This window comes from Ictidomys tridecemlineatus, chromosome 4 (assembly GCF_052094955.1).
Source record: "Ictidomys tridecemlineatus isolate mIctTri1 chromosome 4, mIctTri1.hap1, whole genome shotgun sequence".
In the NCBI taxonomy this organism is placed as follows: Eukaryota; Metazoa; Chordata; class Mammalia; order Rodentia; family Sciuridae; genus Ictidomys; species Ictidomys tridecemlineatus.
Window position 1 is genome coordinate 187,344,417 of NC_135480.1, and position 27,127 is coordinate 187,371,543.

General features: G+C 41.7%; 1 protein-coding gene and 1 non-coding gene across 2 annotated transcripts in view; both read left to right on the forward strand.

Moving 5' to 3' along the window:
• The window catches only part of Palm2akap2 (PALM2 and AKAP2 fusion), a 457,555-nt gene that overhangs the window by 73,539 nt on the left and 356,889 nt on the right, over positions 1-27,127 (forward strand). The window lies entirely within an intron of this gene.
• On the forward strand, positions 26,499-26,570 carry Trnaa-agc (transfer RNA alanine (anticodon AGC)). Its single transcript has one exon. It is a non-coding gene; the product is annotated as a tRNA-Ala (tRNA).

Here is a 27,127-nt window from a genome sequence, read left to right on the forward strand (position 1 = left end):
CATGAGAAAGCAGAATGATAAAGCAAAGAGTTTATACCACAACCTCTCTCCCTCTGAAATCACTCCCCGGTCATATTTTAATGTACTGTTCATGTTGAAATGTTCAGAAGCAACTTGCAAATAAGTTTTAAATCTGCACTTTTCTTTTTGGGTGGCCCAGTCATGCTTGGCAATTCATCGCTTGCTTTGGGAACACAGTCTACCAGAAAAAGATGAAACTGGTCCAAATAACTGTGTGTTCTTCTAAAAAAAAAAAAATCTCAAACTCACATTTCAAAGTCACCACTTTAGATCAGCCACCTGGTGCATCCCAGAGAAAGACAGCCCGAGGCCCTTCCTATTCAGGAATTCAAATGCCCATAACACAGTCAGCCTATTGAGTCTCCCGCCCTGACAGTTTCTAATAACAGATTACAATGTTAGTCCAAAGCTTTTTGAGAAGCAAGTTTATTCTAGGTCAAAGAGTGTTAAGCCCTAGCAGATCTGATGGCTTACAGTGTCTTGTTAGAACTTTCTACCAGGAAAATGGACATTCTGTTGATCTCCAGTAGACAATCAATCGTGCTACGGATACAACAGTGACATTCATTAAGCATTTTCTACATGTTAAGCACTTTGTATGCCTTACAGTTTTTGCTCACAAGCTCTACCCCATTTTATAGATATGGAAACAGAGGCTCTGAGAGGTTTAGCAACTTGTCGTGTTTGATACCTCACCGTTAATCAATGGCATAAAGATGGGAAGATTCAAAGCTCAGAGCTGCTGTCAACAACTTGACCCCCACACAGATGGAAAATGATCATAGCACACAGAAGAAGAGACTGGGAAAAATCTTGTCCTGATGACAGCAGTTGACTCCTGAAGTCAGCTGTGCCTGAAGCCAGCTCCACCTGGCACCTTGAAACTCTGTGGAGTGGGTCAAGTCCCATCTAACCTCAGCTTTTCTGGGTCAATTTTTCTTTCACATGTACTATCAAGAATCACAAGTTTTGCTTGATTATTGTTGCCAATACAAATATATATATATATCACCTCATCAAAGGAATAACTTTTAATGCAGGAATGTATAGGAAAATAACTCAGGGTTTTCCCCTGGGTACGGCATGGGAAGCACATCACCCTCATGGTGGCTTCCAGGGCATGCTGGACGTGGAGGTGTGTCAGACCCGTCATTTCCTCATTCTGGAACTTAAGTCCTGAATTGCACCAGAGGGATAATTTAATGTGGCATTTCGCTGAAACATCCTGTAGATATTTTAGGTATTTGTGCAGGGAATTTTTTGACCTTTGAATAATATATGTGCTGAGAAAGGTCTTGGGATATTTTAACATGTTAAACTGAGATAGACCCAAAGGGGGGTTATGTTGGTCTCTGTGGCTCCTAGTTTTATTTTTTTTCCCCCAAATCCTATTGGATTTTTAGTTTCTATGAGGATGGTTACACAGTTTTGTGTTGTTTTTTTGTTTAACTGCAGTATGTTTCATGCTATTTGGAAGACACTTTTTCAAAGGGGACAGTCAGTTGCTAAGCCTCCTTATCTCCTGGGAACGCCTTTTCTCCATTAATAATCCAGGTGTATTACTACTGACCTGCTGTGGCCACCTGGGCCTCCAGGAATCACCTCCAACTTAACATGTTCCAAACTGGGGTGCTAGATACAAATTTTTCTAACATTTAAAGCTGCTGCTCAATTCTTTGAAAATATAAGTACAGGTGATCACAGGCATCAATGAGCCAGTGTAGCCAAAAGCACCGTGAAGACTGGATCTCTTACATAGAAAGTTTATGATTGAGGAATAAATATGATCAAACCTACCTTATTAGCCCTTTGGCAGAGGAGACGGGAAGTACTTCCGCTCAGTGTAATAGAACACAGCTGAAACTGGGGATTAATTAGAAGCCTGCCTTTTGATGATTCTGCCCAAACTACAAGGGGACTGAATCTCCTAGAGTATAACATGGTTCCTAGCGAGGGTTTGGCATCTTTGGAGAACCTGTTAATCTTTCTCTGTAATTAGGTTGCCAAAACACAAGACTTCCCAGAGGACATTTTATTTCCTCCAAAAGAATAATGTGCATTGTGGAAATTTGTGGGTGAGAGAGCAATGAGTTGATGAGTTATGTTGTTTGATTTTCTTCCGGATTACTAAAAGGATATAGACTGAACCTCCCTTGCTCATGACTGAATTTCTAGAATCTGTTATACTGATTGCATACATCGGATATCCAGCAATTATTTCTTGAATAAATAAATGCACTAAAGTAGTGAGCACATGCCTTGAGAAGATGGAAGCCACCTCGCCGAGGAGACTTTGGGACCAGAGTGTTAAAAAATGAGCAGCAGTTCTCTTGGAGAAAGGAGGGAGAAGAAAAAGGAGAAGAAGAACCATAGTCCAAGGATACACAACGCACAAAAGAATGGAGACCTGGATTTTAAGCATCTGATCATTCTTTTTTTTTTTTTTTAAGTAGAAAATACTATTTAATTTTTTTTTATTTTATTGGTTGTTCAAAACATTACAAAGATTGCAGAATCACATCGGTTATACATCCACATTTTTACATAATGCCATATTAGTAACTGTTGTATTCTGCTGCCTTTCCTATCCTCTACTATCCCCCCTCCCCTCCCCTCACATCTTCTCTCTCTACCCCATCTACTGTAATTCATTTCTATCCTTGTTTTTTCCCCCATTCCCCTCACAACCTCTTATATGTTATTTTATATAACATTGAGGGTCTCCTTCCATTTCCATGCAATTTCCCTTTTCTCTCCTTTCCCTCCCACCTCATGTCTCTGTTTAATGTTAATCTTTTCCTCCTGCTCTTCCTCCCTGCTCTGTTCTTAGTTGCTCTCATTATATCAAAGAAGACACTTGGCATTTGTTTTTTAGGGATTGGCTAGCTTCACTTAGCATAATCTGCTCTAGTGCCGTCCATTTCCCTGCAAATTCCATGATTTTGTCATTTTTTAAGCATCTGATCATTCTTAACAGGAACCCATGAATAAAATCTTGCACCATGTAATAAATGACAAACTTTCACAATAAAAACTCAAACAAAATCCTAATTCATAAATGTCCTGCTGTGAGTATTGGCCAGAAGTCGGACTGCAGCTAAAACATAAGTATTGTATTAGGACAATTGCTTTTGGGAGGTGAGGAACCATTTCTAGAAGGTGGTGGGTTCCTCCCTGCTGGTTTTATAAGGCTATTACATAGTACGTACGGACTTTCCAGAATTTTGCCTGGGGCTGCATCACAGAGAGTAATAACTTGAGGATACGTCAGGAAAATGCACTAACTGGCTGCATCGGGTACAGTGGGAAGTTCTTCCATACTTGGTCTTTGGCTGGCTGCTGTGCTGTTGTTAGTACTTCTGAGACTTTGGATTTGACTTAAGCCATCAAAGACCACTTTTAGATATCGCCTGGTCTTAGAAATCTTTTAACACCTTCATCTCCTTTTGTAGAGCTAGTATATACAGATTAGGAGTCCTTAAGGAAAGACATCATCCTTTTCTCTGCCCAGTGGGACGCTTTGCAGAAGGGAATGGGGATGGACTCATTTCCAAAGGTGTCAGGCTAATGGGCTTACCAGATGATGGGTCCTACTTGTACAAGTACAGAGGTCTCTGTAATCTTTCTAACCCACAACATATCTCAAATAGCACTCATTTGCCAATGGAAAAAAGAAGTGTAACGTAACATCCCTTACACTAATTAACAAACCATCTGGTGCAGATTTAGATAGCTAGTCTTAAAGTGCTTGACTCTGTTTTCCAATTAGGGACAATCAAATGCTAACCAAACATCCTGGAATTTGGATTTCATATTAGGTACTTCAGACGATAATCGATTATACCTACAGTATGTATTGAAGTTCACTTGGGAGTAGTTTAGTTTCCAGCAAATTTATCCATTATCCTATCTGTCCCATCTTCTTGCTCGCCCTAAAATAAAGATATATAAATTTAAGAAAAAAAATTACTCATGGTTCTAATATCCAAACACTATCACCTTTTGAAATTCAGTGAAGATCATGGTGAACTACAATGTTTAAATTAAAGTGAAACTAAATTTGAATGGAATTTTCTTTACATAATCGGACTGCCTAATTGTCTTTTCTCCCACTAGACCTCAGGTGTAGTTATATTACATCTAATTTATTACTAGTGGTAATTAAATACTGAAGATTGTGAAAAAAAATTATAATATAAAATATTGTAAATTACAGCCGCAGCAAAAGCAAGGCACAAAACAACTCAGTGAGATCCTGTCTCTAAATAAAATACAAAACAGGGCTGGGGAATGTGGTTCAGTGGGCAAATACCCCTGAGTTCAATCCCCTTTACCCCCAAAATATATATTGTGCAAAGACTAATGTACAGATCAGTGGAAGTGAGAGCTATTACACATAAGACTAGCTGTCCTTCACTTCCTCAAAAAACTAGGCATGGAATCACCATATGACTTAGCTATCCCATTCCTTGGTGTTAATCCTAAACTATCCCATTCCTTGGTGTTAATCCTAAAGAACTGAAATCATCATACTATAGCAATACATGCGTTCCCATGTTTATATTCACAATTCATAATATCCAAAATATGGAACCAGCCTAGGTGTCCATCAACAGAGGAATGGATAAAGAAAATGTTATACACAATGGAGTTTTATTCAGCCACAAATAAAAATGAAGCTATGTCAGAAGATAAAGGGTTGTATGTTTTCTGTCATATGTAGAAGTTAGAGAGGAAAAAAGAAAAGAAAGGTGTGTGAGATTGGGGGGAATCTCATGAAAATAGAAAAGAGATCAGCAGAATAGAGGAAAAGGACCATGGGGAGGAAGGAAAAGAGAGAGGGGGAATACTGGGAGTGACACTGGCCAAATTATATTGGTAGGTTTTGTGCATGTACAAACCTAACAACAAATCCCACCGTTATGTACAACTGTGATGTAACAATTTAAAAAATGGGAGAAAAAAATTAGTTGTCCTTCCATGTAAACCCTGCTCCAGGATCCCCTGAAGCTCTTGGGTACATTGCCTCAGAAGAATGGGAACAAGGCCAGCACTGGGGCCAAAAAGTTAGAAATCCCATAGCAGCTCCCTCCCACAGTGACCTCACCATGTCCCCATGGGTTCATCAAATGTGAGAATATCCCCATGACAAGGTTTCTGTGATGACTAATGAGATAATTTTTTGGGGGGGGAGAAGAGATTTTTATCCAGTGGGCAACCAATAAAATATATTTATTAATAAAACCTTGTACAGAATTTATTGCAAATTATCTATATTTATTCATTCAGCTATACTTGTCACTTTGGGGACAAGGCTTGACCTGAGGTTTTCAGACTGTGGTCTGATACTCATTTTGAACTATATTGTCCGTGCACTTTATTTACTTTATAGCACATTATAGTTATATATAATAGGTTCATTTTGACATATTCATAAATGCAAATCACATAGTTTCCTCCATTTAATCCCCAGTATTTCCTCTTCTCCTCCCAGCTTCTCTTCCCCCAATTCCTTCCTCTATCCTATTGGTCTTCCTTCTATTGATTGACTGGTTGATTTTTTAATTGGTGCATTATAGTTATATATATATAACTGGAATACATTGTGATATATTCATGCACATAGCATAATTTGGTCCAGCTTCATTCCCCAATGCTTCCCCTTTCCTCCCCCTTGATTCCCTGTTCCTACTCTACTGCTCTCCCTTCTGTTTTCATGAGATCTCCCTTTTCTCTCCCTTGCTTCTGTATCTGAGAGAAAACATTCAAGCCTTGACTTTCTTTTCGGGGGGAAGAGGGTTACCAGGGATTGAACTCAGGAGCACTCGGCCACTAAGCCCATATCCTCAGCTCTATTGTATATTTTATTTAGAGACAGGGTCTCACCGAGTTGCTTAGCACCTCATTTTTGCTGAGGCTGGCATTGAACTCAAGATCCTCCTGCCTCAGCCTCCCGAGCCACTGGGATTACAGGTGTGCGCCACCGTACCAGGGGAGCCTTGACTTTCTGAGCCTGGCTTATTTCTCTTAATATGGTGTTCTCCAGTTCCATCCATTTACCAGAAATTATATAATCTCATTCTTCTTTATGGCTAGATAGAACTCCATTGTGTGTGTGTATATATATATATATATACCACATTTTCTTTATCCATTTGTTTATTGATGGGCACCTGAGCTGATTCCATAACTTGGCTCTGGTAGATTGTGCTGCCATAAACATCGGTGTGCATGTGTTGGGGATAGCATTAAGTCAAAAGCTTCTGTGAAACAAAGAAACAATTAAGAGCATGAAGAGAGAGACTACAGAATGAGAAAGAAATCTATGCCAGCTATTCTTCCAACAGGGGATTAATAGCAATACTATATAAAGAACATAAAGTACAAAAAAAACCCAAATAAAGCCATCAATAAATGGATGAAACATATAAAAAGACGTTTCCCCAAATAAGATATAAATGACCAACAAATATATGAGAAAAATGTTCAACATCCTTAGCAATCAGGAAGTTGCAAATCAAAACTACACTGAGATTTCAATTTACCTCATTTGGAATGGCAGTCATCAAGAATACAAATAATGTAAATTGCTGGCACAGAGGTGGGGGAGAGGTACACTTACATTGTTGGTGGGACTGCTAATTAAATACAACCATTTTGGAAGGCTATATGGACATTAAAAAAAAAGTAGGAATGGAAAAAAAAAGTAGGAATGACTCAAATACCCTACTTCGTCATATTTATCCAAAAGAATAAAAATAAGCATACTCTACATATAAAAAGGAGCTTTTATTTATCACTGATTGCTATCATCTGAGGATAGTACATGATAATAGTCGGGGGACTTTGTTTGCTAATCAGATGGATAAATGGAAGAACTAGGAAAGGGCTAAGTTGCTTCCAGTCATTCATCCAGCACAGGGACATTTGGGATACAGGCCAGGAAGACAACCTGATCATACAGTTGACCTAATAGTGGGGGCAGGAAGATAATAAATAGGTAAATGGGAAAATAATATAATGTGGGTAATGATAGGTCTAGAGAGAAAAAGAAAGCTGGGGAAGGGGTTAGAGAATGAAAGAGGAGGAGTAAAGTGGGAAGGTGACTGTTTGAGGATACTTAGAGAGGGCCTCTCACTGAGTTGGGAGGGCAAGTCCTACACCCCTCGGGGCTGAAGAGTGTACCAGGCAGAGAGCGCTGAGGGCCAAAGACCCCACAGTGGTAAATTCTCAGGGACAAACTACAGACCAGGAACAGAGCGAGGGATCCATGCTAGGAGGTGAAGTCTGAGAGAGTGAGTCAGGGCCCAGATAAGGTAGAGCCTCTGGCAAGGAGTTCAGATTTTATCCTAAGTGGAATGGGAAGCCACTGAAGGGTGTTGAAAAGAATGCTCCCCTGTACGTGTGTAAGAAACCAGGAGGGATTTAGTGGCCTGGAAGGGAATTAGCGACAGGAAATAGGGTGATTTTGATGCAGCCTGGAGAAGGATTGAGGGAAATACATCCTGAACCTTATCATCCCACTGTCTGGACCAAAGAGGGATATTGAGGAGGAGAGAGATGGACAGTATAGTACATGGTGTGACCTCTCACTGCCACCCCACCTGTCCCACAGAACCTGGAGGACAGTGCTCTAGGGTGAATGGATCTTGGATGGCGGGCAGGAAGAAGTGCCAAGTCTGGCTTAATGCCTAAGCACGGCGAGTGAGGAGAGAGCCTGGGACCCACGTAGAAACCCTGGTGTGGCACATGGTGGAACTCATGGTGTGCCTTTCTTTCTCCTTCCCTCGACCTTGCTTTGTTTCCAATTAGTGTGTTGGGTCATTTCCTCATTGGTGGAAAGACATGAGCCAGCCTGAGTCCCTTTCAAGGCTGACAGTTTATAACCCTATGGCTTTTATCTCCCACAGAAGGGAACTCACTATGTGTAAGATTTCCCTTAATTTTCATCAGTGCATTTAACACAGTCCTTTGGGGAATCAATCTGGAAACCATCAGGGATTCTTTTTGCTTTTGACTGCTACCACAGATAGCGATTGTGTAATGGAAAGGGGGAAAGATTTTTTTGCTTTTGATGTAGCAATAGCAGGAAATGGAAAGTTGCTGCTGTCAGCTACTTGGTCAGAATCACAATTTCTTTTGCACCACAGAAGAGGGCTCGTAGGAGACTGGAACGTGGTTCCAAGTAGCACAACCATACATCCAATGATGGATGCGCCATTGCATGGGGGAGGTACAGCCATGTTTGCATAATTTGATTAAAGAGCAACTATAACAGATTCTAGATGATTTAACCTTGAGTTAAAATAAGCCCAAGGGGAAGACTGCAATTAGAACCAACTTCCCTTTTCTTGGCAGAGAAAAATCCATTTTGTTTTCATTTCACTTAAGGTACCCCTGGTTCTCAATTATCTCCTTTTTAGGTAAACAATCACCTCTGTCCCCTTGCAGTAGTTTTAAATGTTTTAAGAATCTTGTAGTCATTTTTCCTTTCAGCTATATCCTGAGGAATCAATCTAAACTAACGTTTAGATATAAGCAATCTATCATAACTGGCATCTTGGAGCTAGCAAAAAAAAAAGGAGTAGATTCCAAATGAATATTGAAAATAAAGTAGAACTGTATTAACAGGTCACCATTCAGCACATGTATCTATTTAAATTTAAATTAATTATAGTAAGCAATATTAAAATTTATTTCTTCAGACATACAAGCTACTTTTCAGGTACTCAGATAGCCCCCTATTGCTAGTGTCTACCATACTGATAGAATATTTCCCTTTTCAGAGATAAATCTACTGGACAGACTTATTTAGAAATTTTAACGGTTGGAGTCAAGAGAGGAATTCTTTAGAATGTATAAAGCGGCAGGAGGGGCTTGTGAAATGGTTTCCATGACATTTTAATTTCCTATACTTTAGCCACAGACCTCTTTAGCAATGCATTAGGTATTAGAATCAATTAGTTACCCAGAGGAAGAAAAGTGAAACTAACTTTTCTGAAGTCTCCAATGTCATGGGACTCCCCAGATCTTAGGGTAGTTTTCAAAGTGGCCAGCAACATTTGCAGCAGGTGGAAAGAAGACCCATCTGCCACACCTTCACAAGGCTCTGTCGCAATGAATTCAGTTATCCCCATCCCCAGAGAAGCCGATCAAAGCCCTCCATCTTGTCAAACTGATATGGGAAGCAAACAGCTTTCCCAGTATGAGACTCTGGTGTCCCCAGCTGTATATGGAACATAGAGAAATGATAACAAGGCCACTCAAATATGACTTCCGGTGACACAAGGCAAACGGTAACATGACCTTGTTTTCCATGGTTTAAAGAATGTGCTCTTTCATCTGCCTGGGTTTTTCTCTCGACTAGGACTGAAGGCCCACGCAGGGCTACCGCCTTGCACATGAGATCCATTGCCAATTTCCTAAAGCTCCTGGGTGACTCAGGCTGACCTTGATCTCCAGCAACTCGAGGTCATGGAGAACTTTGGCCTCTTCTCCTGCACAACCTCTTTGTGCCGTGGGAAGGGTGCAGCGGGGTGTAGGAAGCATGTTCTCTGACGGGTGTGGGAGGCATGTTCCGGAGGCTTCCTGCCTCTGGTGAGTCTGGATTAAAGACAGCTTCATGGGACAGTATCCCAGCTGAAACCATGTGGCACAGAGAGTTGCAAGGCTGAAGTACAGTGGTTTCCATTTTTAAGCTGTGGAATTGAGTCCAGAAAGGCTAAATGAAATTGCCTGTAGTCACATAGCAAGTTAATTATGGAACCAGGCAATGACTTTTTAAATCAAACTTCCTGTTGCACGATGAAGACGTTTCTTCTCTTCGCTCTGCCCTGCTCTTTATAAAGGTGCTTTGTGTGCTGAGGGGGAAAGAAAAGAAAGTGTTGATGTTGATTTTTGCTTTACAGAATTTCCTTGGGGCGTTTTTAGTTTTTTTCAAAGCATCAGTAAAAAGTTGGCCTTCATGGGACTTTTCCGCCCTGCTAAAGGCAGGAAAAAGAGATGCAGAAAAAAGAATGGTTCTTTCTCTGCTTTTCAGCAGGCACTTGGGTTTGCTTTCTGTTTGTAGGCCACAGGCTTGGGAAGATAGGCCTTCCCTCTGCTTCTCCAGTGTTAAGACTGGGGCCAAATGTGAAGAAAGCCAAGGAGACATTTCTCCCACGGTGGTTATCTTTAGTCTCTGCTGAGGTCATTGCCTGCTCATGGGCTGTGAGCCAAATTCACACTGATTCTGTGGATCTGGGAAATCAGCAACCATCCTAGCATCCAGGACCAGGCTTCTTCACAGGCAGAAAAGGGTTAAAATCCCTTTCATGTTGTTCTTGCCTTTGAATATCTACGTGGAAGTTGGACCCAGGGGGCAAGTGCTGTACAAAGCAAAATGAATGATCATAAATGCATACCTATTTGTGAATGTATGGATGGATAAACACACTCCAGAAGCAATCTTTTTTTTTCTATAGTGACTATGAATATGAATGCAATAAGTCACTGACATTTAAGTTGGATGGATTGATAATGTATTGAAAGGCGTATTCCAGAATGGTCTAGATGTTAGGACGGTGGTTAGTCTTCCCAACAAAACAAGGTCAGACCTCCACTAGTCACGCTGGCCAACAAGAATGCAAGCAAGATGAGTGACCCATTCTCTTAGTCGATGGCAGTGACCACACAGCCACTTTTGCTTCATAGTTTAAAAGCTTGGACCTCCACTTCCTGAAGGCTGGAGAAAGCATTTTTCCCCCTTGACCAAAGCTAAACCATTGGTGTGAGTGTGTAGCCCCTGAGCAGTCCACAGGAAAGGGTTAAATAGCCTCCAAGAGTCGAATTGCTACCCAGGGTGGTCGTATCTTTTACATATTGAGTTGCTCACTCATGTTTAACATCCTTGTGAACCGGAAAGCATTTGACAGTCCGTTAGGAGGAGAGCATAGCACAAGATTGCGTTTCTCTAGGGAAACATCAATTGGGAAAGTTTGCTGAGAAGTGCTCTTTCTCATTCTGAATCTTAGAAGATACAGGAGGAAGGTCGGGGACAACTGTTGTGGATCAGAAGAAACCAAAAGGATCCGGGGAACGCTAGGGTTCGAGTGGCTTACGGAGCTGGGTAGGAGGGATGGAAGGACCAGTGGGAAGTAGGACCACCCAGGGGCCAGCACACTGCGTAGCCTGAGTGATCATCACTACTGGAAAGAAGTGACCAGTGGATCCATCTGTCCTGTGACAGCACACAGCAAAGACCGTGTCCTTGAAAATCTTGAGGAAGTAACCGATGAATCACTGACTCCCGGCCATAAGGCCAAGAGTGACCTCTGGCTTGATTGTGCAGAGAAGTGTCACTCGCTGAGAGTATATTTGAAAAAAGACAGAAGCCAAAGAAACAGAGACAGCAGCAGCCACTATAAACTGGAAAGAAGCGCTCCGGAGGCCTGTCAGAGCAGAAGGAAGCCAGGTTCACGGAAGGAAAGTTTGAAGGAAGACAGGACCCAGACTGAAACCGGGACTGTGCTAATTTTAGCGGGATGCATTAACCGACCTCGTTATTGCAGCAACTGACAATCCAACAGGAATAATACCAGTTAGTTCATGATACAGTGAGTTCCTCTTGACATGGTTCTGCCAGGCTTCTAGAAGTCTACCCACTAGGTTCCAAAACTTATGCCTTCAAAGAATCCAATGGAAGAGCCCCATTCAAACGTGATTATTTATATTAAGATGGGTGGTCTCTGACAAGCTTGCAGGTTTTACTCTAATTGTGCATTCCTGAAACCTTTACGATATTTAGGTGAAGGAACCAGGAGAAGTCTGAGTCCTGGTACATCGACACCAACCTGTAGAGCATGGCTTTGATACCTTAGAGTGGAAATCTTGGTTGAGTCTTCCTTCAATGTAAGAGACACTGACAAATATTATGAAATTTTCTCGCGGTTGTCTCCAGAGCCCCCTGCTCAGCACTTGGAGTTTGCAAAACTCCCATTAGGGTCTTGCTACTTGATCCCCTCTTTTTGAAAAACGAACAGAAGTAAAACATAGTTAGAAACAGAGAACATTGTCTTCATTCACAGAATAATGGTTGTTAATTGAGAAAATTCAAGAAATCTACAAAAAAGTTATTAGAACGAAGAAGTGAATTTAGCAAGGTTAAGATCAATTGACAAACATCCACTGCGTTTCTAGATACTAGCAATGAATAATTGGGAAAATGACACTTTAAAATGTTCTATTTAGCAGGACTGGGGATGTAGCTCAGTGGTGGAACACTTCCCCACCATGTGCAAGGCCCTCCGTTCAATTTTCACCACTGCAAAAACAAACAAATAAATAAATAGACAAAATGTTCTTCTCATGAAAACAGAATTCCTGGAAAACATTATGATCTGATTGATTTATTATGAAGGGAGTCCATTCTCCAGAAGGAACAGAAGATCAACAGAATAGTTGTTAGGAAAACAAAAAGTTGTTCATATTTTACTTCTAAGGAGTTGGGCTCCCTTCACTAAGCCCTTTACACAGACCTAGAAATACTGGATCACTTGCCCAGTCACACAGTGATTGGGGTCCCAAACTAGTCTTTGAATTTTGGTCTCTTTAACTGAAAAATATCTTTCTCTTCTTCCACCTCTGCCAATTAACGAAATTCTTGCCCTATGTTTTATGAGTGGTGCAACACGGGCTGTCTTCTATTCCAGGTGCCCAAAGGTTTAAATCTTCTTCTTGAATCCCCAGCATTTCCATTTGGCTTTCAAAATCCAGTTGTATAAAAGTACCATTTCATATCTGAACAACTTGTTCTACTTAAGCTTTCCTATATATTCCCATTTGATTCTCACAAAAAAACTTGAAAATAAGGAGCCTAAAATTATTATCTCAGTTTTATAGCTACATATAGATAAGCTCAGAGAGGTATTTTTAAATTTTTATTTGTTCTTTTTAGTTATACATGACAGTAGAGTGTATTTTGACATACACATACACGGAGTATAAATCCCCATTTTTGTGGTTGTGCATGATGTGGAATTACACTGGTTGTGTATTCATATGTGAATATAGGCAAGTCTTTCCTATTCCCATCCTCCTTCCCTTCCCTTCATTCCCCTTTTTCTAATTCAGTGAACTTCTATTCTTTACTCTCCTGCCCTGCCCCCACTTATTTTGAGTCAGCATTCACATATCAGAGGGAACATTTGGCCTTTGGTTTTTTCAGGATTGGCTTATTTCACTAAGCATGATAGTCTCTAGTTCCATCCACTTACCAGCAAATACCGTAATTTCGTTTTTCTTTTTGGCTGAGTAATATTCCATTGCGTATATGTACCATATTTTCTTTGTCCATCCATCTGTTGAAGGGCACCTAGGTTGGTTCCATAGCTTAGCTATTATGAATTGAGCTGCCATAAACATTGATGTGACCGTGTCATTGTAGTATGTTGATTTTAAGTCCTTTGGGTGTATGCCAAGGAGTGGGATAACTGGGTCAAATGGGGTTCCATTCCAAGTTTTCAGGTAGGTTTTTGTCTCAACCAAGTTCACTACTTTTATGTGACAGAGCTAGGAATGGAACCAAAATCTACCTAAAACTATAAATTTACAAAAAGTACCAGACTTAATTGACACCGATAAAAATTTCATTAGTTGAAGTAGTCACATTTCCAACTTGGACAATGTCTGACACTGGAAGTATTTGAGGAAATGCATAAATTGTTACAGCCACTAACTTAGAGCAATAGCCTAACAAAGATGGGGAAAGAGTTGCAAGGCCTCCTGGGTGGAGAATGCCATCAATTTTTTTTTTAAAGAAACAGCAACAGAGATGTTGTAACTGTAGGCTTAGCTCATAAAAAGTTGAACTCTTCCTTGGTTTAAAGGTGCAGAGATTATAGATTCAAAAACCAGAGATGGAGGGGGTCTTTGAGGTCTTCCAGGTGAACTCCCTCTTTTCTAATTGAGGAAGCAAAAACTCCCAAGTTTTAACGGACAGCTTGTGTTGGCCCCACTACTTAGGGGCTGAGTTGGTCTTAGAATCCAGAGCCAGATTTCAGTACAGTGCTGCGACACCACATCCCAAGCCTGGGAATTCCCTCCCCGCAACCCCCATTTTTAGTTATATGGGACCATTTTAATAACCTTCAGTCTCCAGTTCTGATTGGCTGTGACTTTGAAATGCCAATGATGGCCACTCAGAAATCCTCTCACTGACCCTCTGCAGAGACCTGTGTGAAGGGCTACAGAGTGAAGGTCACTCCCAGGGGCTCATCGGCCCTGAACGCAGAAGACTGTCTTCTGGATCCTTTCGCCCCGGGACTTCTCATCTTAAAAGCTTTGTCAAAGCTGGCTGCGTAGGTCCTAGAAAATATCATGGAGTACTTTGAAGTAGGTTGTTTATTTTTTCGGAAACACATCTGCTCTTCATCTTATTTGTGTTTTAAAATGCAAATGTTGTTGGTCAGCAATTTGAAAGAGAAGTCTAATTTTTTTTAAAAAAGCACAAAGCCATGGTTTTCCTCTGATCTACCACCACCTTCTATTCATTTGTTCATTTATTCATTCAACAACTACCTAAGGGGCTTTACTACATGCTGGAAACTATTCCAGCTGTTTAGGAAACAGTGGCCGGCAGGACAAAGTCACCACTGTCCAAAAACTTTCTTAGCGGAAAAGAGACCAATAGTAGGCTCAATCTTGTACCCACCAGACGTTGGTGAGTGCTGTGGCTGGGTGAGTGGGGAGGGGGGCCGGAATTTCACACAGGATGGTTAAGGAAAGCTTCTGTGCTGGGGTGGCTGGCACTTGTGCAGAGACCTGATGGAGGTGAGAAGCAACCATGTAGCTAAATAGTGGAAGAACGTTCTAGAAAGAACCAACAGCAAGGACTCATTCCTGAGTTAGGAGACTGCCTGATATAGTAAGTAGCAAAAAGGTCTGCATGGCTGGATCGGAGTGGGGGAGATAGGTGTAGCAAGGTGAGGTGAGGTCTAGGAGACAGCAGGACCAGGTCACGTTGGACCTTATAAAAAAATGAGGACTTTGGTGGCTTTAAAAAAATTTATTTGAGATAAGATAAAACGTACAGATATTAAACATTCATTTTGCAGAACTTTGGCAATTATATACAGCCTGTACCCATCATGCAAAACCAGCTGTAGGTTTTGAGCTGTTTCCATCATCTCAGAAAGTTCCTTCCAGTCAATTCTCCTCTCAACCCAAAGATAACCATTTCTATTAGTATTCTAGAACCTTCTAAGAATGGAATCATGCAGTAGGTATGATTCTGAGTCTGGATTTTTTCACTCAATGCATTTCTTTTGGAGATTCATGCATACTGGATCACCAGTCCTTTACTGAGCACTGTTCCATGGTGTAACTGTGTTACTGTTATGTTACCCGTTTTCCTGTTGTAGGGCAGTTAGGCTGTGTCTTGTTTTGGCTATTTTGAATAACGTTGCCATGAATATTCTTCAACCAGTCTTTTTGTGCATTTATGTTCCCATTTTTCTTGGGTACATACCCAGGAGTGGAACTCCTGAGCCATGAGTGATATCTGTTTAGCTCCACAGGAAAATGCAAACATTTTCCCCAGGTGATGGGACCATTTTACACTCCCACCAGCGGATGAGAACGTTCCTGCTCCACATTCTCACAGGCATCTGGGATTGTCTGGTTGGTTTGAGTTGGTTTGGTTTTGTTCTAATCACTCTGGGCAGTTTGAAATACACCTCGTTGTGGTTTTAATTTGCATTTCCCGTCTGACTTCTGATGTTGAATGTTGTCGGCTCTTTTGGTATCTATATCCTTTTTTTGGTGTAGTGTCTTTCATGTGATTTGCTCAGACTTTTAAAATGGGGCTGTTTGTATTTTTATTGTTTGTGGGAGTTTTTAAAAAAATATGTTCTGTTTATGAGTCCTTTAACAGATCTACATCTATATGTAGATCTTTCTACATGTTTTATATATATATATATATATATATATATATATAGAGAGAGAGAGAGAGAGAGAGAGAGAGAGTAATGTAGTATGTATTATACATATTATATAGGTGACATATAATATATACTATCAGTTATGTTTATGTTATATAATATTATGTATAATATATAGTATTTTATCCAAGTGTGCCACTTAGATATTCATTGCCTTAATGTAACTTTTGATGGGCAGAAATTTTTAATTGGGATGAAATTTGTTTTGCCTACTTTTTTCTTTTATGATTAGTACATTTTGTGTCCAGACCAGAATTGCTTGTCTACTCCAAGGCCATGAAAATATTTTCTTCTAGAAGTGTGTGGTCTTACCATTTTAGGTTTAGTTCTAAGATCCATCTTGAATTAATTTTTGTGAAGGCAGGAAGGTGGGGGGAACATGTAGACACCCAATGCCACATCATTTGTTCAAAACATTTTCTTATTAAATCATCTCAGCAAAAGGAATCGACTTTTACTCCAAGTGAGAAGAAAGCCACTGGAGAGTCTGAAGCCTTTCTTAAGGCAATTAACACTTTCTACCCTGCGTCATAGTTGAGTGCGCTCTTAATACACATGTATACCCACATTTACACACAATGACAGGACAAGGACCATGTCTTGTAGCATTTTTATCACTAGCTTCAGCACCTGGCACAGCGTTTGGCACCCAAGAGATGCTCAATGAAACAAAGAATGAATGAATCCCAGCATCTGACAAAGTCAGCTTTCTTTTCCTTTTTCCCGTGCTTAGCACGTGCATGTATCCCTCTGTCTGTTCTATACGGCTCTCACACGGGCTGTGACCATTTCCCTTTAGGGCTGTGAGTCTCAGATTTACAGGGCATTATAATGTGTGTGCAGGATTATAGATTTCTTTGACCCACACCACATAAACATATGGTGGGCCCTGCTTGGTTAACCCAGCTTCTATTTTTGTTTTCATTTCTGCTTGTCATATTTGGGGTAGAGAAGATTAAAAAGCATATGTGAGCAGCAGGAAAACAGCATCTGGAGAGCAGCCCTGCTGCAGCTCTCCCAGCGTTTCTTAAAAATGCCCAGATAGACTCAGGAATGAGAGGAAAGGGTCACCCCTGCATTTACTAAAAAGCATGATTTTCAGACGGCCTATGGTCTTGATCCAGGAGTGGCCTCCCTGAGAGAATCACAGAAGTGGGAAGGGCTGGAGAGGGGCTTATATGTCAATTCCAGCCAGAAAGTGAAGTACCCTCCTCCTACTTCCAGGAAGCTGCTTCCTTTTAAGGCAGCCAAAAGCTTTCTCGTTCACCCTTCCTTCTCTCTCTAACCTCCAACCTCAGCAATTCTGCAAACCAACTGGATGAAAGAAGAGAGGGATGTTTCTGCCTCCCATGAAGCCTGTGTGGGGGTGCAATTGCATCCTGGGAAGTGTAGTTTCATAAATTCATCCCAGAGACGGATCCAAGAAGGAAGATTGATGGCAGAAATACTCTGTCAGCTGGAGTTGTGGTTTTTCATGTAGGGTGAGTCAGAATCTCAAAGAATCTGAGCTGCATTAGAATCGGGAGTCTGGATAGAAGCTGCGTATCCACCTATCCTCCAGCTGCTAGGGTGAGATCATTGTGCAAGCGCCGGGTGGGTAGTAACAAGCCAACCCATCCCGTGCATGGCTGCTGACACCAAGCCTAGAGAGCGCTCACCTTATTGAAATAATTATATTGGAAAAAGTTACGTAAAAAACTACTGTATTTGGAATCAGTGAAAAAAAAGTTGCTAGAGATGCTAGAAAAAGGCGCATTTATCTTAAAAGTTTAGAAGAAAATGAGACTTCTGAAAATTATCTATTGCAGGAATCAAAAGAAAATATTTTAAGGATGTATTGCATTCAAAATACTCTCTGAGGTTTAAGCCATATTCAAGGAAGGTAGCACTTTCTACCTTACATTGTGATTGTTTATTTTTATTTTTTATTTTTTTATTTTTTGACAGTATTGGGAATTGAACCCAGGGCCTTGGGCATGCTAGGCAAGAACTCTACCACTAAGCTACATCCCCAGCCCATGTGTTGTGGTTGTTAATGTGACCTTCTTAATATACATGCACTTGGATAACAGGAAACAAGTCCTTTTGCCTTTCTATCCCCAACATCAGAATCGAGCAGAGTGCTTGTCATGTCATAAATACTCAAGTTAATGAATTCCAGCAAATGACAAAGTTTGCTCTTTTGGTCTTACTGAGTGTGTGGATGTATCTTTTGTCTGTGTTTCTCTAAAAGCAGAAAACCACAAGGTCACAGGGATGACGGGAGGAAATGAGGTGGAAATAGAAATGCAAAATGGATAAGATGAGCCTGAAAGCAAAAACCTCAAGAGCAGAATTAAAATTCTTATTAGATGCAGTAAATAACTGAACCGAACCACTAGGAGATCAAATCATTATTGGAGAAGATAAATCTGAAATTTCCCTTCGAGTGGAAAGAAAAAGGAAAAAAGATATGCAAATCATAGGAGAGATGTTTAGATATACAGAATAGAGAATGGAGTTTCTACCTACAAATGAAAGGGTGCTTCGAGTTAGTAACAACAACAAGGATCATTATAGACTTTGAAGAAACAATTTTCTATACTGAAACACAGAACATGGGTGTCACACTCCAAGCAAAATGAATGACAATATTTCTCAATTACGAGGATGAAGAACAATATCTTGCAGATCTCAGCGGACGCTGTCTAGCTGCAGGGCCTGAGTCCCTTTGCTGAGCCTCAGTTTTCCTTCTTTAAAGCAGGCGGTTATCAGAGGGTGCTGGGCCTCTGCTACTGAATGTTTAATGATTTCATAAATGTTTTATGATTTCATAAATGTTTTGAGAACTATAGGGGCTGAGACAGTCACTGACTACTTTAACATCTCATTTGAGATAAATGGGGCAAACAGGGGTTGGAAGTCTTCCCCCAATAAATCTTTATTGTCCCTTAATATTATTTGCCCCAGTGTGTTAATTTGGATTCCAGGAGTGTTCTAAGCAGGCCAGATGTGCTTGTACTCGCATTAGGACCTCACAGCTCTGGCAACATTGCCTGCCTGCGTCCTCAGGTGAGCAAAACCTGCTGATCATGATGACTCCTGCCAAGTCCAGCATTAACACCTTAGACACATGGATCCCAACCTTCTCTCAGATTTTTGGTTCACTTCTTGTTCTTTTTCTCTTCCATAATACTCTAAGAGCAGGCATCTTCTCCATCAGCTCCCTCAGTCCTTGCAATGCCCTTAGCCACTATTGTTTTTGGCTCCCAAAGCCCCTCCCTCTCAGCCCAGGCACCAAACACCTTTTCCAATGATTTATTCAGCATTTAAATCAAGCCTGGACAATGAGCACAGGTTTAATTTTTGCTCATTTTTGGAGCCCAGCAGTTTCCTAGAATGGTGGATCCAAAAACCGTTTGGACCTGGCCATGACCAGAGACAGACGCGGGCTCAGGTTCCTTCCCAGTCCTGGCTTCCTCTGGGGCGGGACTCTGGAGTGGTAGGGTGCTCCTTTCTCTTCTTCCCTGATCCCTTGATTTGGCTCCACTGACTCTGAGTGTGTAAGTGTGTATGTGAGAGGGAGAATCAGACAGGGACAGACAGACAGTTGCAGTCACACATGCTTAGCTCCAAGATGGAACAGACAGGAATTGCAGAACAGACTCCCACACCCTCTCCTGTCTTACCACATCCTACTCTAGGTCATCCAAAATGTTATTCTGCTGCCAAACTTTTAGCAACAATAAAAACGTGCAGAAACCATCAACCCTGTGAGCCATAAACATGCTTAGGGGGAAAAAAAATGGCAGTCGATAAGGAGTGCTGGGAAGCGTCTCCAGATTCTTTTCCTCACAGGAGCAAGCTGCCAGACCCCCTTGGCTTCTGCATTTGATTTATGCAGAGGTCTGGGTGCCGCAGTTGTGACCATGCAGACTGGCTCTGGCTTCATGAATTCAGACCCCAGAATATAGTTTATTTGTGTTATGGCTCCATCCAAAACATGACACAGAAACCGACGCCCCTCGTTCCATTAAAAGGGTGGATTGCGTGTTTTTACTAGCCCACAGGGCTCAGCACGCAGGGGCAACAATACACACTTTGTTGCTGCCCAAGCTGGCCATGATGGGAGCTGTCATCCTTGCCAGGGGTGTGCTGCTCTTTCCCAAGAGGGGTCGCAGCCCCAGGAACACTTCAGACTGCTTAACAGCCTGCTCAGGACTGGCCTTATATGGAATTTTCACTTCTGCACAAGGGAATGACAGCCACTTAGAGTGTCAGCCAGCAGGGAACAGATGACAGCAAAAATTCCCCTCTGCTCTTAGTCCCAGGAAATCCTATCTGCCCTGAACTATTGCTCTTTGGACCCACTCTCTGATAATGAATTTGGGAATGCCAACTAGTTTGAAGGGAAATACTAACCACTTCCAGAAGGTAGCCCCATAATTCCATGTCAGAAAGCACAGAGAAATGTCCCTTCGGCACTGATAAGTTCTTTAATGAGCACGAGAGGCCTCCAAGAAATAGAAAGAATGCAGCAAAATACAAGCCACAGAGTAGGTGCATGGCCACATTTGTTAATATTTAATCATGTGATTAATCTTCAGGTCAAAGTTAACAGAAGTAACTATTAATTTTTAATTATTATTAATTAGTGCAACCATACAGAAGTGACCTCCCACTCATAAAGTCTAGTGTGCCATTCCCACAGAAAGAAGCACTAGCAATATCCCCAGGAGGTTGAAGGAAGGTGAGGCTCTGTCCCAGGCACTGTTTTAGTGTTTCACATCAGTATTTCATTTCAACATCACAGCAACCTATAAGGGAGTACTATTTTTATCTTCTATTTTGCAGAGGAGGAAACCAAAACACAGAGAGGTTAAGAAACTTCCCTCAAGTCACATGACTTGTTTGTGGCAGCTTAGAGTTCAAATCCAGGGAGTGTGTCTCTACCAGGATTTTAACAGGCACAGATAGGAGGGGGCCATGGGCATGGCAGAGATGGCAAAAAGAACATGAGCAAAAGCAAGGTGGAGGGAGGGGAGACAAGTCCATTTGTACCGGAGCATGTGTAAGAGCATTGTGGGAAATCACAGCAGAATGCAAGCTACTGCCGCCTTGTGGAGGGCTCTGAATGCGGATGTAATTGTAGCATAATCACTGTTACTACTACTAATGAAAGTCGGCATTGTAGTGGTTTTTATGGTTTATATCATCTATAATAGTCTAGCCTTGCTTTTGCAGGTGCCTAAGGAGGCCCTAGTGATAGATTCCACAGCCTCATTTCTCTGTGCCCTTGTTTAACAAGTGGCTGATGTCAAGCCAGCGCCCTGGCCACCACCCCAATTTACAGTTAAAAAGTCTCAGGTATTGGGCCTCTTGTCATAATTGCCTCATTAAATAGATGTTTTACCCTAGAGATGTTTTGAAAATGTGATTCTAGTTCATTTCTCATAATGGCTAACAAATTTGCCTGGGTAGTAATGTCTTGGGGGTCTCAGGATTTGGTATAAAAATCATACACCACAATGCAGAATCATAAGAACCAAACTATTCTTCTTGCCAGTCATTTGCATCTTACAAAGGAGCATTTCTGAGTAGAAAGTATCATGGGACACGATTTCACTAAGCATTGCTCATGTGAGTCGGGGTCACAAATATTAGATCAACTGTCATGTTTTTCTCATTTCTCAAATACTGTCACTGCATAATTCTAAACATCACTAGTTTCCAAATTATTCTTTTGACCAGTGTCATCAAAATATTCATCAGTTGAAAGTGATTTTTATGCTGTTAGAAGCTAGTGGCCCTGTTCTCAGTTACACGCTCAAATCATTTTAGGACACTTATTTGATTCATTGGAATGAAGTAGGATTATGTTTTTTCACCTTAATGTAGTGTCCAGAAGGAAAGGGGATCTAACTGTGACAAGCACCAGCCTTGTGCTCTTTCCACTTGGGCTTGGAGAACTGGGCTGCCCTCCTGCAGGGGATGCACATCACTAACCGGCCTCCCGTTCCCTATAGGGATGCTTGATTGGCTTCTTCCAAGTCCTCTTTCTGTAGCTTGTTGATGGCCACCTTCCCCTGGTGTCTTTACTGATCTTCCTTCTGCTCAGTCATATTGGAGTGGTGTGATAACTTCCATTTTATCTTAATTGTCTCTTTCAAGACCGTATCTCCAAACACAATCACATTCAGAGATGCTGGGAATTAGGGCTTCAATATACAGATTTTGGAAGGACACAAATCAGCCCCTACCAAGTGTATTCTTCCTTTGGGCCTCCAACACAACTGAAGCATTAAATATGAGGTGATAGGAGCTGCTCTTGTATTTATGCCTTTATTTTTCTGGCTTGCCAACTAGACTTTCTAGAGTGTATCCACCCGTCAAGCTACAACGCCTTTCAAAAGTACTGGCTCTTTCATAGTGTGTAGCAGGGCATCTGCAGGCCACTACAACAGGCTATTGGAGTTAGTCATGTACCTTCTATATTAGAACCACTTTCTAGACTGGAGCAAGTCCCTAGTGCTGGGAAATAATCACTAGACCAAGAACCAAGAAATTGGTTCTCATCTAGACTTGCCACTAGCCTCCTTTTCAGCAAATCTTTTACTCTTCTTGTACTGGTTGCCTTACCTACAAAATTATAAGCTTTGCAATTTCTAAGCCTGGCTATATATGTGATATAATGTAAGAAATACATTTTCATATATATATATATATATATATATATATGTATGTATTCTAAAAATTGAGTTTTGAGAATTTGCAATTTTATAAAATACTTTCATTATAAAAGTTCAAATATTAGGTAATCTTGTAGAATAGATGTAGGACCATTTTGCTCTTATCTAGAATGGAGCATATGATCTCCATCTTAGTTTGACAGATATCTGCTGGAAGCCAATTCCATGCAAGACTCAGTGCTGAGCATTGTAACCAGGATGTAGGAACTGAGAGGTGAGTAAGTCTTGATCCCCTGTTCCCAGGGAGCTCAGAACCAAAATGGACCTGTTTTCATCTTTCAATGTTTTGGAGTCTTGGATAGTGTCAAAGGTATCCATGTTAGAGAACAAGGGCTTTAATTCCTGGCGGGCCTTTGCCATTTTAAAGGCTAAACAGCTCCAGGCTGGTAAACATCACCAACACTACTTTATTACTCCCAAAAGTGAAAATTGTACCCTTCAAGTTGCATGAGTGCAGGAGTGGTGATTTCTGGGTGGCCAAAATTGAAAAGGTCAGAAATCAAGATTATAGGTAAACCCCTAGAGGGTTATACTTAAGGACAGAAAGAGAAAGAGCTGAAAAACCTGCATGAAATAGGAAATACCAAGAAAAGACCTGTAGCTTCTCATACTCAAGAGAAGGTTGTTCACAAAAATGTTCCCCGGTGGGCATGTTTGGGTTCTAGAAGAAGGAGGAGGAGGGAGAAGAGGAGGAGGAGGAAGAGAAGGAGGAGGAGAAGTATAGTGTGTGTGTGTGTGTGTGTGTGTGTGTGTGTGTGTGTGTGTGTGTGTGGCATTCATACAGCTCTGCAAAAGTAATGTAAAGAAAGTAGAAGTTCTACCATGTTGTAAAAGGAAAAATTACACAGTTCCAAGTAGGGTACCTGAATGAGAATGGCCAAGGTGACTGGCCAAGAAAGACAAACTCTTTTGCTTTCTACACTCCAGGCTGTGTCCTGGAATGTATATACGTGCACCCCAGAAAGCTAGCCTGAATGAATTAATTGCCTGGGCTAGATGAAAGGAAGTGTTTGAACCTGGAATAATCTAGAATGTGGGTCTTTTCTAAAGGTGTCGATGGCTACCAGGATCCAACCAACTGTTGACATGCAGGATGTCTTCAGTGTTGGCAACTGAATTGAGCCCTTCTCTTTTGAGACCTAGTGTGGCCCAGACAAAACAGCCACTGATTTGCAATCCGTGTTCTAGAGTATTAGTCCTATCTACATATTTTCCAAGCAACAAGTGCAATCTAAGACAAGTTTCCACCAAAGGAACTCTGGACAGAAGCCAGAGACTTCTACCTAGAAATCCTCCTGGCCCTTCCCCAACCTCACTTCTGGCTTCCTAGGCAAACTGTGTAATCCACTCAAGGTGCGGTGTTCCTGTGAGTCTTTCAAAATAAACCAGGATCTAGCCAGGCAACCCTGGGTTTTTGCTGGCAGTTCAAGTGCTTTCAAATGTTTCTCTCTCAGTACTGCACTCAGAAAATGTCTAAACAGAGGGGGGACCTGTGGAGAGCTGGGCATACGCAAGGATATCCTTGGTTCTGCGTCTTCACTAATATCCATTGGGGGGAAAACCACTTTAATAATAAATTATTCAAATGCGTATTCATTCTCAAAGCATTTTAAGGATGTTTACATTGAAACCAGATGCCGGCTGCACAGACCAGGGGGGCCCCCATTTCTGTTGATTTTACAGCTTGACTGCTCCTTGGGTTTTCTCAGTAGGGTCTTTGTTTCACTCACAAGTAGAAAGAATGTTCCTTTTGTTTGCTTTTCTTTGCCATCAGGGCTGGCCAGCCTCTGGAGGGAACCCCAGCCATGCTGCATTTTGGCGAGCACCCCTTAGGCTTCGCTCCTGAAAGTCACATGTGCCAGGATGGGTGACCATTTCTGAGGCACTGGGTGCCTGGGCTTTGTGAGCTCTTTTTACCTCCATGTGGTTAGGATTTTGCAGTAGCTTGAGCAACAGTTAGCTAATGCTCCTAAATAGAGGCGTTGAAGCGCTTCAGGAAACCCATCTCAGAGCAAGGTGAGGCAAGGATTTCTAGGGAATTTCTGGGCTTTCAAAAATGTCATCTGAACCCAAGGCTTTTATTTCTAAACTGAGCTGAATCCAGAGCTGGAAGACTCATTTGTTCAAACGCCTGCAGCTATTGGCCTGAGGGAGGATGCCCTTGATCTTGGCTGGCAGTTGAACCTGTTACAAGAATCAGAAAGGAGAACCATCTAAGTCTAGGAGAAAGTAAAAGGCAGAAAGACAACCTAGCAAAACTTTTCTGCTCACACTTTCCTTTGGCCTGGTTGGTCCTTTCATTTATTCAAGGGAGGTTTGTGGAGTGCCTGCCATGTTCTGTCAGGCTCTTTGGTGAGCTCTGTGAGTACAGGAGCACATGTCTCCGATGGTGTGACAGAACATTCTAGAATAGTATAATGTGGAAAGTGATATGAGGAGAACACATAAGAGAACTGGAAACTAGAGAAAGGCATTCACCGTAGACGAGACAGACAGAATTGAGAGAAGACTTTGGGACCGAGATGGAACCTCAAGTGACCATTAATTAGCCAGGCCACAGCTGGTCAAACTTGGATGCCTTTAGCAATCCTTTAGGAATCTTGATTCATTGACGATTCTGACCCAGGAGGCCTAAGGCAGTGCCTGAGAATTGGCATTTCTAAGGAGCTCCCTTGTGACACCATGGGTCTTAGTATTGAGGAGATAAATGATGAGATAAAGCCCCCCCCCCCCCCCCCCGAGGAAAACCTTTCGGGCAAAGGAATGGTGTGTCAGGAAACCTGGAGGTTCAGGAGCACTTAGAAACAGGCAGGAAACCTCAAAAAAGAGGGGGAATGTCACAAGATGAACTTGCCACTAGAAGCAGCAGTCAGATCACCGGGGGCCTTGATGGCAGTGCTAAGGGCTGGGGACTTTCCCCCCAAGGGCAAGAGGAAACCCCAGAAGAGTTCTAAGCAAAGGAATGAACAGAACCACATGACTGGAGAAAGTCACCCTGACTGCAGCGTGACAGATGGGCTGGGGGCAGGAGATCCATTGCAGGGCCATGGTATCTATCCGCTTGAGAAAAGATAAGGTCCAGAACCCTAGCAGCACTGTGGGGAGAGAGCAAAAGCGACCAAGCTTGGAGGGTGACAGTGATGGAATCACAACGTGGAGACGATCAAGGGAGGGAGAGGCGGGCTGAAGACCTGCCTGAAGTTCACCCATCCTCCATCTCATACTTCCACCAAGTAATGACGGGTGAACCAAGATGCCACTTGGAGTTTCCAAGATAAAACATGAGAGCCAAGATTTGCACCCAGGACTCCTTGACTCACAGCCCATGTTCTTTTGCTATACCTTCTGCTTCTCAGAGGACTTAACTCAAAGCCACAGAAGAGAAAGTAGGACGTCCTCATTTCAAATTCAGCCATGGAGACCCTGCTGGTTGCAACATGGCTTGGGTGAGAGCAGGCTCCAGAGTACAGGAGGACCTGAGCTATGCATGTTATAGGTGTTCCCAAAGCATTCAGCTTCTGCTCTCACAGATGGGAGAAGGGAAGAGAGGAGGCCCTTCTTCCCTCAGTTTGTCCAGAGTCTTCCTTTTCCCCCTTCCAAAACCAGATTAGACCAACAAGGCCCTATTATTTGGAGACCATTTGTGACAAAACATGAATTTCTGCTTCTTGATGCTTTCTGTGAGTTTCTGAAGGTGTCTGCATTGATGATCTGGCTGAAGCAAGCCAAGTCTGCAGTTTCTAACATGATCCAAACTGCTTTGCAGGGCTGGGGTGTGGCTCAGAGGTAGAGCATTTGCCTAGCATGCCCAAGGCCCTGGGTTCAATCCCCAGCACCACATGAATTTCTCAGATGCATTTTAGATGTTTTTCTCTAAATGATGGGAACTTTGATCTGCATACACCAAAGTCATTTAAAGTTAATTCACCAAGGCATGTGGAAGTCTTGCCCATGCCTTATTAAATGACGAAAAGTCATCCGGATGGCAGGGTCCTCAATTGATGCAACATCATTGAGTCAAACTTTTCAAAAGTCAAAGATAGTATTTTTTTCTTATTTCAAAAGTAATACCAAAAAATACATAAAAAACATGTATAACTAAAAAGAACAAAATTTTAAAAAATATTTATTATTTTTTAGTTATAGTTGGACACAATACCTTTATTTATTTATTTATTTTTATGTACTGCTAAGGATCAAACCCAGGGCTTTGCACGTGCTAGGCAAGCACTCTACTGCTGAGCCACAACCCCAGCCCTAAAAAAAAAAAAAAAAAAACAGTTTAAAAAAGATTACTGTGTATACTTATATCACTAAAAAAAAATACACTTTATTGGAATATCAAGTATAAAACACATGACATAAGAGATGATGCAGAAAGGGTATCTTCCAAGATAT